This window comes from Equus caballus, chromosome 18 (genome assembly GCF_041296265.1).
Source record: "Equus caballus isolate H_3958 breed thoroughbred chromosome 18, TB-T2T, whole genome shotgun sequence".
Lineage (NCBI taxonomy): Eukaryota > Metazoa > Chordata > Mammalia > Perissodactyla > Equidae > Equus > Equus caballus.
Window position 1 is genome coordinate 58,714,735 of NC_091701.1, and position 13,144 is coordinate 58,727,878.

General features: G+C 43.2%; 1 protein-coding gene and 1 long non-coding RNA gene across 9 annotated transcripts in view; one reads left to right on the forward strand and one right to left on the reverse strand.

The window, feature by feature from the left end:
- Positions 1-7,879, reverse strand: part of CWC22 (CWC22 spliceosome associated protein homolog) — a 57,187-nt gene extending 49,308 nt beyond the window's left edge. For 2 of the 6 annotated variants that reach the window (XM_070241375.1, XM_070241374.1), the window contains exon 1: positions 6,372-6,731. The gene's annotated coding sequence lies outside the window, so the exon portion shown is untranslated. Of the gene's footprint in view, positions 1-6,371; positions 6,732-7,555 lie in introns of those variants that run through there. The other 4 variants (XM_001501115.6, XM_023622139.2, XM_014732563.3 and 1 more) reach the window with 4 other exon arrangements.
- LOC111768758 (uncharacterized) overlaps positions 7,835-13,144 on the forward strand; it is a 350,610-nt gene continuing 345,300 nt past the window's right edge. For 2 of the 3 annotated variants that reach the window (XR_011428299.1, XR_002801248.2), the window contains exon 1: positions 7,835-8,513. This is a non-coding gene — a long non-coding RNA (uncharacterized lncRNA). The remainder of the gene's footprint in view (positions 8,514-13,144) is intronic. The other variant, XR_011428300.1, reaches the window with a different exon arrangement.

Below are 13,144 nucleotides of genomic sequence, written 5' to 3' on the forward strand. Positions count from 1 at the left end.
TTCTCAATTATTTCAGTAGAACAATTCTACCACTGACCCTTAGGTGTCCTGAGCCTATCTTAGAGGAACTCACCAAAACATACTATCATGAAATTGTTAAAAGGGAGTTAACAAAGTGGATGCCCTTTAGTTTGCTCCTCTGCATTCTACCTACTAACAGTAGGCTTGGCGAACTTTAAACATTATAACAGAGTTTAAAAAAATAAAACCCTTAGTTGCCCAATGAGAAAAATGGTAATACTAAACAGTCTTCAGAAACAAAAACTAGGCTAAATCTGTTCTAAATGCAAAAATGTAATGGGGAGAGGCGGTAATGGGATCCTCTGGAAAATCCCCAAACAGGACCCAAGCAGCCCCTGACCCTTCCAAATAGTGATTGTCCTTCCCAGGGAACAGAGAGGAGTGACAGATTAGCCACAGTTCTTAAGCATTAATGACAAGAGTGCTATGGCCTTTCCCTATTTCTACTGAAGGAAAACCCCTTTGTTTAAGAAAACTGCTTTCTTACTTTTATCTTGCTGTTTTCTTGGATACGTACATACTGGTGAGAAATTTGCCCCATGATACGTCACATAAGGAACAATGATGTTGTAATTTGATTTCAGCATAGGTTCTCACAATTTCAAGAAAATAAAAGGGCCAAAACACTCCTATCCCTTTCAGGAAAAATCACCAGGTACAGAGTGACAATCCCTCATCCGCAATTCTGAAATCTGAAAAGCTGTGAAAATACAAAGATTTTTTTTAAGCTTATGGTAAATTCATTTGGCAGCCAAACTTGACATACACCAGCTTGAGACAACGTGACTCTTCATTTGATGCAGTGTAGAAATATTAATGTATTTGACTAGAGGATTTTTAATCAATATACCTACACTGTATTTCTTCCCTAAAATCTGAAAAATTCTGACTGTCAAAACAGTTCTGACTCCACACATGACAAAGAAGTGCAGACCTGTCCCTGTTGTTCCTCGTAAACCACTGTACAGCAGGCGAGCTCTTTGACTCAGAACCATTTGAATGAAGATTACCACGTTCAAGCACAGGGCTAGAAGCTGTGCGGATACTGTCTGGATATTGTTTGGGTTTTTTAAGTGATAAGGAAAAAGCACAATATAAAAGCCTTTGACAGGTCTCTGATTCTTTGTGCCTCAGAGACAGCAACAATTTTGGGACACCTTAAGAGAGTAAGCTCAGATAAGTGAAAAAAAACGACAAAATCTAAAAGTTCTTATCATTTTAATGAATTCAGTGATACCAACATCCATACTAAAAACTACTCATTATAAATTGGGAGAAGGTACTATCCCCCATTCATTTCCTACATCATGAAGTCAGTCCATGTTGGTCTGTATTTAGGTAACCAAAGAAATTAAAAAATGCTATGATCCTTTGGATCTGCTACTTAAATTTTTTTTTAATTCTTTTGCTGGTACATAGGAAGATCTTTTAATATGCTCCTTTTCACCAGAATGCAGGCTCTATGACAGCAAGAATTTGTCAAGTTTTATTTGTTTTACAATTTCCATCAGCTATTTTTTTTTGTTTTTTGGGTTTTTTTTGAGGAAGATTAGCCCTGAGCCAACACCTGCTGCCAATCCTCTTTTTGCTGAGGAAGACTGGCCCTGAGCTAACATCGGTGCCTATCTTCCTCTACTTTTTATGCGGGATGTCTACCACAGCAGGGCTTGACAAGCGGTGCCATGTCCGCACCCGGTATCCAAACCCATGAACCCCAGGCTGCCAAAACAGAATGAGCAAACTTAACCACTGCACCACTGGGCTGGCCCTTCTATGAGCTTTTTTTAAATTTACAATAGTGACTTCCAGTTGAGTTGATTTTAGAGAAAAATTCTACATGTTGAACTTCTTTACTGCTTCATTTAAAAATAAATCACAACATTTATGGGGCAAATTCCCTTTATCCTGTCCCTCCTTCACTGTCACTCTTTTGCCCTACACAGCCAAGATTTTTTTGATAGATGAGTCTACACTCAATGCTTCCAATTCTTAACCCCCGTTAACCCCTCTTACCCACCACAATTGGGTTTGCCACTCCCACTACTCCACAGTAGCATCAAGGTTACACAATGACCTCCTTGTTGCTAAATCCAGGGGTTACTTCCTTCTTGTATCTGACATTGCTCTAGCATTTGGTACTGCTAACCCTCTCTTCTTGAAGTTCTCACTTCTAGACTTACACAGGTAGCACATTCATGTGCTTTTTCCCATCTCTCTTCCTCTGTCCATCTCTCTAACATTTACTGTCCTGTAGAGTTTAATCTTTGCTCATGGATTTTTGTCTGTTTTCACTGCTACCTTGACAAAACAGAAGGCTCTCAATACATATTTGTTAATGGTGGAATGAATAGTCCTTATCTTTTCTCTCTCCATATTCTCTCTGGAAGACCATCTCCACCCCCACAGCTTCAACCAACATATATGAGAGAAAGACTTTCATCCAGCCCAATCTTCTCTACAGAGTTCCAAATCTTTATGTCCAAATGCCTATAGGAACCTCCATGTGGATGTCCGAGAGGCCCTCCAAACTTAGGAAGTCCAAACTGGAACTCATCATTGCCTCCTCCCCACCTCAAACCAGCTCTTCCTCCAAGATATTACCTATAAAGCTTGCCAGGTGTCAATTTCCTTTTCCTCCTTCCCAGTCAGTCACCAAATCCTATTGATTCTAGCTTCTCAGTTAACAGGAGACGGAATCAAATCTGCCCATTCCCCCCCCCCCCCATTCTCTTTGCTATTACATATAGGAGAAGGTAGAGGGAAGGATCTGTTTAGGGGAGATCCCACAAAGAGACTTAGTTTCATTTTAGAAGAAGGTAAATTGTTTTTGACCTTTCTAGCAAGATTTCTCACAAGGTCTTTATCTCTAGGCTATAAGAACTTTCCCAACTTGCCTCTAAAAATACATATTACATATGAATACTACTAACTGGTAGGGTTCCATTATATTCCACCCATGCAGGGCAAAAGGATCCTTTAAATATCTGCAAACCTGCCCACAGGGAAACCCAGGCCTTCAAATGAAAGGCACATCCCACTGCGATATATTCAATACTATTTTATACTTTCCAAATTTCCCTTAAGTTTTTAAATGGAAATTTTGTCTCAATGCCTACTATATCAACAATCTGTCTCCATATATTATCCTTTAATGGAACAGTTGTTCAGTAGCAGTCCCTCTAGTTACTGAACACAAACAAGTCCTAAGGGACATCTCTGCTACTATACCCTCAATCACTCGTACTCAAATCCTTCTCAGGCCACCCTGTCTTGCCTTAGTTGCCCCATACATCCCTTGGTTCACAGCTCAGCTGCCTGGTAACAAGATTTAACTTTCCTCACCAAACCCAGCATTTCATTCATTGAATAAACATTTTCATTATGAGTTTTCTTACGGCTAGTGATTAAGCTAAATTTAAACCCATTTTCACAATAACAAAGAGAAAGCAAAACTTTAAATTTCAAACCTATATGATAACTCTGTCACCTAACTTAATACATGCCTTGTGGTAAAGAAATAGTTTCAGTGCTTCTAATCACCCACTGAATGCTTCCTCCATCATTTTGTGTTAAAGTTTGTGTTTGTGCAGAAGTCTCCTTTGTGAGGCTATAAAAACTGAAAAATCTTGCACAGGAAAACAGAACTAAAAAATGATGAGGTTGAAACCATACTGATACTTATATTAAGAAGTGGTTCTGAAAAGTAGTTACAGAGAAAATGAGAAAGTATGAGGTTAAGAGAATGAACAGGATGGTCACAGTCTCTTTCTACTTTTTAACTTTACTCCCCATTCTTTGGACACAAATTAAGGATAGAGGTTAAAGGCAGTGTCTGTGTACGGTGGGGTGATAGACATGTTAAGCTGCACAGAAGGCACTGAGGTCTGAGAGATGAAGTTCCCATCCTCAGGTAGGGAAGAAAAGTCTAAGTGCTACAGCAACGGTAAAAACACAACACTACTGGAAAAGAGCAGTGCAACTAAGTTGGTTTGGAGCATACAGAAAGTGGGTCTTAAAGCTGAATCTTCAAGGACAAGCAGGAAAGGGGAGAAAGGTCATTTCCCATACGTAAAGGGGGAAAAGGTCACTCAGGCAATGGGATCAATATGTAAAAGGCCCAAAGATAGAAAAGAATTTGGGGGATTCTAAGTTATTTGAGTAAAGGGCACACAGAGAAAACTGAGCAGAAATGAGATGAAACACGAGAGATCCATGAAGCTAGAGCCTGAAAGACCTTGGATGAGAACACTGGATCCTTGAAGTTCTTGGTCACTGCTACACATCCAGAACCTAGGACAGTGCCTGCCACTTAGGTTCCAATTCTAAAATTAAATTAAAAAGGGTGTGTGTGGACTTTTGATGATTGTTCCTTTCTTCCCACATAGAACTCCCTATAATGATATTTTGACAACTTGCTCACCAAGACAGCTTTGTCCTACCTACCAACGCTTACTTCTAGGAATGACCAAGCTGTTTGTCATCAACTGTATCAAGAGTGCCATCCCCTACCTGTCCTGACCGCAGGTTAACCTGGAGAGCAGCTTGAATTAAACTCCCTATTGAGATGAAAAAGATCAGTTCTCTAGCCACTTAGTGAACCACATTCTGTTTTAGAGACACTTAGAGGTGTTGGCCTCCACAGAGAAATTTATGTAGTCTCTAGAAACAGCACTACGTTCCACTACAGAGGCTCCTGTCACCAAGTCTAGAATAAAGTTGTCCAGAAAAACTATCAGGGAAGGACTCACAGGGTAACTTTTCATGTGGAAGTGCTGAACTCTGTCTAGCCTGATCCATTTATGAGTTAAGCTCAAAGTCAAGTTAAACATAAATCTCCACTGGGTCTCTCTCTCCCATTAGCTAACTTATTCCTTAATCACAGGAGCCCTTGTGTCCCGAGGCCAAGAAAGCCCATACCATCTTTTTGATATCTGTCCACTGGGAAAGATTCATTAGCTTGGCTATAAACAGCAAAGGTTTGCTTTAATCCATTGCTTCCTCTCCTGATGTATTATTTTTGAAGAAATATTCCTTGAAAGTTTGCACTTTGCTTTAGGCATTGAAATGTCTCTTCCAATGTCCACTTGGGAAATGTATATACTGAGATAAAATATTTAGGCTACAGGTTTAGTAAGTCTAGCAGTATGCTGGAACTAATATGTCAGAGGCCTCTTTGACCATCACCCTCCCACGCTAGGATTCTCGGACTTAAACAGAAAAGCAGAAAAATGCAACAAAGAAGCCTTCGAAGTCATCAGTGGGATCAACTATATCACCAATAACTACTTCTTTCTTAAATGAGCTCTAGGCCAGCCAAGACTTATACCAAGTCACCAGGTAGCACAAAATTCAGTCTAAAGACAAGTGGGCAATAAAGAGAAAATAATGTCCAAGTTAAGGCACGGGCATTATAAATACGCAGTGTGTCACTGTGTGTCTCGTAGGTGGTCTCAGGTACAAGAAGCCCCTGTAGATCACTTGGCAATGTATAATCATCAAGGAGGAGAGTGAACCTCTAACAATTTAGCAGCTAGGAAAGCTGACCGAGCTAAAAAAGCTGGTTGAGGAAAGACAGAAAAGTAGTTTAGGAAGCATCAGAATTACAGAAGTGACTGGAGCTAAACTATCCAAAAGGAGGAAAGATGTGGCAGCGTGGTAACAAGGAAATACTGGCTGGCCATAGATCAAATACTTTGGAGCAAGGAAAGCAGCAAATCTGATGCTGGAGGCAGGGGTGAGGGTGAACCAGAGCAGATCCCATGGAGACAGGCTAGAACAGTGGCTCTCAAACTAACTGCCATGAGAATCACATGGATGGTTTGGGAAAAAAGAAACTTAGAGGCACCCCATTACCCAGTTTCTGATTCAACAGGACTTGGGTGAAGACCAATAATTTACATTGTTAACAAGTTCCATGGAGACAGTGATGCTGCTGATTCAGGAGACATTTTCAGAACCACTGGGCCAGGGTATTAGATCAAGGTTCTTGGCCACTGAAGTCTCAGAGCCCCAGGCAAACGAGGTGGGAAACGATCCGTAAAAGTGTCATGGGCACTTGAAAGTGGAAGGGCAACATTCAGAACCAAAGAAAGAACCGAGGCTCAGAGAGAATTCACCAACTATATCACAGTAGTAATAGTAACATAGTAATAGCTAACACTGTCTGCCAGGCACTGTGCACACTGCCTTATATACATTATTTTTCTTCATCCTGAAAACAATCCACTGAGGCAGGTATTATTATTATCCACATTTTTCAGACGAGGAAGCTGAGACTAGAGATGTTAGGTAACCCGCCCCAAGTGACATACCTAATAAGTGCTGAATCAAGACTAGAATCTTTGGCTTACCAGTCCATCACCCAGCATCAACACAACAAGGTCTCCTCCTCCTCCAGATGCTGCCTGGAGCAACGCTTCTTGGGACCAAAACTACAGTTTTACAGGCTGGCCACAGCCAAGTGGTTAAAGTTCCGCAGGATTCCCTTCCGCAGCCTGGTTTTACTGGTTCGGATCTGGGGCGTGGACTCTATGCCACTCATCAATCATGCTGTGGAGGCATCCCACAAGCAAAATACGGGAAGACTGGCACAGATGTTAGCTCAGGGCCAATCTTCCTCACCAAAAAAACCTCACACTTTTCACGCCAATTCTAAATCTGCTTTTCCATAGTATGATAATTGAAGTTAACTCCCGAGTTCACAGGCAATCCTAAAACAAAACACGGTTAAACAGATAAAGAAGAGGCAGGGCAACTGCACTCCTAAATCCCAAGTTCGCTTGATTTTCTATCTTCTACTTTTAGTCTGTAGATACCTAAAAAAGCACAGGGAACTCTACTGCACTTTCAATCACCTAATTCTTGCATCTAGAATAGCCTTTCTTCAATTTTTTCCTTCTCTATTTATCTCAAAGATTTGTTGTGAGGATTAAGTGAAAAGCGGTAAAGCGGTTTTCGCAGGCTCCGTGAATTAACTAACACACTATCGTTATATGCAACTGTATTGTAAAACGCGGAGCTCGACAGAGAGGCGGAGACTGGAGACCCAAGTCTGTAAATTATCACCTTATCGGAGGTAGATCAACTTATGGAAGGATAAAGGATGACAGATGATGAGCACACATAAAGAGGGACGACGAGTCCCCAGGAGTAACCACTAGGAAGCATCATTATTTACAGGGCAAATGAATGAAAAAAGAAAAGACTAAGGAAATTTTAAAGAAGCAGTCAAATAAATATTACGTCGGAAAGAGGCATAAGAGCGGAACTTGCACTATTTTTTAATTAACTACAGTTCATTAATCCCACTCCCATGACCTGGGGCCCGAGCACTAAGTAAGGGGCCTTAAGAAGCCCAAGTGACTCAAGAAGCTCTAAGTGATCCGCGGCCGAAACACACCGCACACGAAAAGAGAGATGAGCCACGCCGGATTCAAGCAACAAAGACACTGCGGAGACACAGCCCAAGAACCTCTCCAGGAAGCTGGCCAGTCCGCGCGGGCGGGAAGGGAGTTCAGAGTCGCCGCTTCCCCACCTGCTCAGACTGCTCCGCCCGACCGGCTCTCACACTCCAACCTCGCGGGCCGCCGCGCGGCCGGAGAGCCCCGCGCACCCCGGCGCCGCCCACGGCCGTGCCAGCGAACCCGCACCCACTCCTGGGTCCCTTTCACCTCCCACCCGGCCCAGCAACACGCCACCCCCACTCTGGTTCGCTGCTTGCCGCGAGTCTACGGAGGTCGGTAATTACCTGAGGCGCCACCGCACCGCCATTACACCGGAAATACGTCACTTCCCTTTTCCGGGCCCCGGCAGTAGGAGGAAGGCGGAACGTGAAATATAAAAACCTGACCCTACACTGGCTTTGATACGTTATCCTGTTAATTTGTTTTAAGTACTGTATGCTAATAGCACATTCAGAGAAGTCGATCCATCCACGCTTTCCCCTTCTCAAGACAGCGACAAAAGATAAGTTGATAGGAACTACAAAGTCCAGCATCCACCGTATGTGAGGACGGAAAAGACGTGAGCAATTGTAGTTTTAGGCTGAGAACGCCGCAACGTACGACGGCAATTGTAGTTCTTTTGGTTAAGCGCCAGAGAGTGTATCCAGGCTGTTCGACGGAAACCTGGTAGTGGTTAGGATTTACCACAATTTACTTTAATCTAAAATAATTTCTCTACAGTTTGCAAGAAAGTAGACCTTAGTAGTCGCTTTTTCGTGAAAATCTTAAGAAGAGCAGACACGGTTTTCAGACTTTTTACAATAGTTAGACCAAGAACCTGTAAGCAAAAAAAGTGCCCACTAATTTCCAAGATGAAGCCCAAGTGAATGGGAGAATGTTGGAACATAAACAGAGTGAAGTAAAGAAGAGAAGCTAATTCTGTAGGGAAGATGATGCTTCTTTTAGGTTAAGATCCAGCTGGCGAGACATCGTGAGGATAAGGAGATTGCCTGACCAACTGGGAAATAGCAGTCTATACAGACGTCAGAGGTAATCATGAAAGTGTTTTCTTAAGCTTTACTTTTCAATAGTAACAAAACCTAACACTTATACTAGTTGTTACTGTTTTGGGAACTATCTTTTCCTAAAACAACTGTATCTTTATGTTCCCCAACCTTGTATGAACCAGGCCTGGCTTCTCTAAACACTTCTCTATTACAGTTTTAGGATGCTGGTGCTACTAACCCTTTCCTAGTGGCAAGAGTATAAGGATTACAGATAAAGACAGTGGAGCCAACTACTTTTGTTTAAATCATGAATCTGTTGATATACTCATGGATGTTTGACCTTGGGCAGGTTACTGCACACTGTGTGCCTGTTTCCTGATCTGTTAGGTAGGAATAGATAGTGAATAAATTTCATTTGTACCAATACAGGGCACAAGAAGTGAATCTGGTAAACATTTGTATCCATATCTGAGGAAAGTACCATACCACCTCTACAATTATCAGTAGAAATAGAAAGGTTAGAGCTGAACCTAGGGGAGCTGGATGGAGCTGGAAAAGACTAGGTTTGCCATTTGGGGCCTCCAGGAAGCAAACAGTGAGCTAGAGTTAAGAATGTGAAAAGGTCGGGGCCGGCCTGGTGGCACAGCGGTTAAGTTCCCACGTTCCGCTGCAGCGGCCCCGGGTTCGCTGGTTTGGATCCCAGGTGCCACGGACATGGCACCGCTTGGCACGCCATGCTGTGGTAGGCGTCCCACCTATAAAGTAGAGGAAGATGGGCACGGATGTTAGCTCAGGGCCAGGCTTCCTCAGCAAAACAGAGGAGGACTGGCAGTAGTTAGCTCAGGGCTAATCTTCCTCAGAAAAAAAAAAAAAAAAAAAGAATGTGAAAAGGTGAAAGGAAGAGGGAGGAAACTGGATGGGGCAGGGGTAACTCCAGAGCAAGGAGGAAGAGTCCCACACAGAGATAAAATAGCTAGGCCCTTGTAACACAGTCTTGCTCAGTCATTAGCTGGAGCTTTTCCAAGAAGAGTATGGCCTTGACGCAAAACCTGAGATGGACCTGAAAATGTTAATGGTTGAAGGCTGTCACCTAACCACGCTCCTCACAGCTAGACAGAAAGCCTTTTCTTGAAGAGGTACCTGAGCAGCACATCTCTGTGTTGGTCATAGTCCACTCCTTGTACCATGTAGATCCACTGTCTGTACACATTCAGGGAACAGTTCCTCCAGGGTTCCAGTGGCCTCTCTTCCTGAAGAGAAACTTAGAGAAATTAGTGGGATAAAGTACAGTTCCCATTTTTGCCGTTGGTCTTGAGCCACAACTGAATTCATTGCATCTGTCTACTATTTATTCTAAATCCCCTTTACTCTCAGCTACCACCTCTGCTGGTCTCTGTGATTAAACTGGTGGTGTCAAAACCCCTAATTCCTGAGAAATTTGAGCCCCTGGTAATAATCTTCTCAGGCAGGTGTTGCTGCACTTTTCCATTTACAATCACTATTGGGCAAGGTAGAGGTGCCCAAATGGATCACCCAAGTACCACTTGTATTCTTACTTGCTCCCATTGTTTAACATTAAGCCTACCTTCTCCTGATGGTTAGAGTTAGCTTCTCCTGCCAGGACATTGGCTCCTCTTCTTGACTACTTGTCACTGAACTCAAGAGATCCCAAGTGCCCAGGAAGCAGATAAAGCTTAGTTCAGTGGGACCCTTGCTGTGTCCCCTAGCAAGAATTTACCACCTCTGGGGACTAGGACCTCTAGATCCACAAAGCTTGTTGTTGCAGGAATGGGGAAATGCTATGTCCCCAGTGGGTCACTGGGAATGATGGTAAATGCTGCTCTTCCTGTTTTAACCCATTGTTTCCTGGACCCATGTGTTGTTCCTATTGGGGACCCTGAGCCGTATCAGAGTCTCCTGCATTCTGGGGAACAGTTCCTCCTCCTTGCAGAGTATTGTCTCCTAGCAAGTGCTTGAACCTCACTCTCAGTGGGCCATTCCAGTGCTCTGTTAGGCAACCAGCTTTTGGGACATGCAGCACGTGATACAACCAGTGGAACCCATGATCATGGGCGCCCTCCTGCACCACCTTTGCTGTGAAGTGATTTTCCTCGTTGGATGCTATACTGTATTATATTCCATGCCTGTGGGTCAGGCATTGTGTGAGTCCCCAGATAGTGGTGCTGGATGAAGATTGATGGGTATGAAATGCAAATGCATACCCAAAATAAGTAATCTATTCCCATGAGATGGAACTGTTGCCCCTCCCAAGATGGAAAGGTCCCAATGTAGACAACTTTCCACCAAGTGACGACTTGATCTCCTAAAGGAGTGATGACATTGGGAGCTCAGCATTGGTTTCTCTTACTGTCAGGTTGAATCTTCACATGAGGCAGTAGTAGGTCAGCTCTGGTAAATGGGCTCTGTGCTGATGGACCCATGCATAGACTCTATTTTTGTTGCCATGACTACTTCATTCATGTGTCCAGTATGCCAGCACTGAGGTGGCCACTAACAAAGACAGGTTAACATCAACTAGCTGAGTAATTTTTTGTACTTGATTGTTTAGTGCTTCTTCTATAATGTGTACTTCTGGTGGGCATTGACATGTGATGAAAAGATCTTCACGCTTTTTGCCCACATCGATGTGTATATCTGCATACCTCTAACCCTCGAGACCTCCTTGTCTGTAATCTTCTAAATCTCTTTCTTTTCAGATATCTGACTAGCAAGCTAGGCTACTTGCCATTGCCTACTAGAGGGTTTATATTCTAAAGTGAGGCCACTTTTCCTTCCACACAAAGTAGATGACCAGGTGCACCACCCAAAGCTCTGCCCATTAGAAAGATTGTCCGTCTCCTCTGTCTTCATGACTGTTCCTGAGTAAGGCTTTGATGTAGCTACTGTCCAGTTTCAGCTTTCATCCGCATACTTAGCCAACCCATCTGTAAACTGAGCTCAACCGTTTTTAATTCTTTCAGCTTGTTGTTCGATACCCGACTCCCTACCCCATTTGGTCTTCAGTGTGAGCTGAGAGAGGGATATCAATGCAACTGTGATGGGTGACATCAAGATCTGCACTATCTGCTCGTGTAGATTACTCGTACCCCCTGGTCTTCCTTGTGCTTCATCCCAAATGTAATACTTTCATCTTATGATGAATTGTGACTGGGCCTACCCCAAATTTATGACATGGTAGGCTCAACAAGACATATTTCATTTTGTGTCACTTAGTGTCCCCATGGTCAAGCATTTCCTCCTTACCAGTAGGATGCCAAGAACTATTTTTCAAAAATTGTGCATCCTCGATCCAGGACCCCAGGAGCCTGAAATGTGATCCTCCTACAAAGATTTTCATAAATTCCATCCTGCATCTTTTTCTGAAACTGACAACTCTAACACCATAGGATTTGCCAGATCCACTAGCCCACGAGTCAAGCAAGGCTGCTTGTGCCACAGCTCAGACCTGCTGCAGAGCCCTTTCTTGTGCCAGGTTGCAAAGCTGGCAGGTTTTTATGGCACCTGGTATATGGGTCAGAAATATATTCCTAGGTGTGGGGTATGTTGCCTACAGAACCCAAAGCAGCCTCCTAGGCACTGTGCTATCTCCTTTCGTGTAGGGCATGCAAGAGGCAGCAGTTTGTCTTTCACTTTGAAGAGGATGTTCTAGCACTACCTAGAACCCTGGGCCCTTAAAACCTTTAATGAAGGGACAGATCCCTGATTCTTCTTAGGCTTCATTTCCTGCTCTGGAGCAGAAACCTCCAACATGCTAGCCACCTTGCTCAGCTACTTCTCGCTCAACTTCTTGCATGATGTTATTGATATAATGGATCTATATGATGTTCTACAGAATTTCCAGATGATCTACATCTCTTTGGACTATATTATGAAAGAGATAAGAGAGTTAACATAGCCCTGGGGCTAAAGTGGCCACGCATATTCTTGTCAGTTTATTTCATGTGGACATTAACAATTTCTAATTGTCTTTCTTGATTGGATAGAAAAGAATGGATTCTCCAAGTCACTGGCCACCTACTATGTATCTGAAGCCATATTATCCTGCTTTAGCAATGATACTATCCTTGGCATGGCAGCTGCAATTGGGGCTGCTACTTGGTTGAATTTATGGTAGCCTACAATCATTCTGCTAATTCTGGTTTCTGCAGGAGCCAGATGGTCAAACTACGTGGAGATGTGATAGGAAATATTACTCCTGTGTCTTTTATATCCTTAAGGGTATCATTAATCTCCACCATTTCCCTGGGATTGTGATATTGTTTTAGATTTACTCTCTCGGCCAGGAGGAGTTTCAAAGACTTCTAGTTGGCCTTCCCCCACTATGATAGCTCTTACTCCAAAGGCCAAGGACAATATATGGGTACCCCAACTGTGAAGTATGTCAGACCCGCTTATGTACTTAGGACTTGGTAAATGACCGCCGAGTTGACCTGTGAACTCAGTGGACCCGTTGTGAGCCAGACTCTGGTGGTAACTCCATTTATTACCTGGCCTCCATATGCCTTCATTCCAATAGGAGAGACATGATGTTGCTTCAGATCTTCAAGTATCAATGTCAACTCTGACCCTGTATTTAATAGTACTCAGAATATGTGGGTACTCCCCTTTGACCATACATTCCTGGTGTACGGTCATTCAGACAAGTGTGAGGAG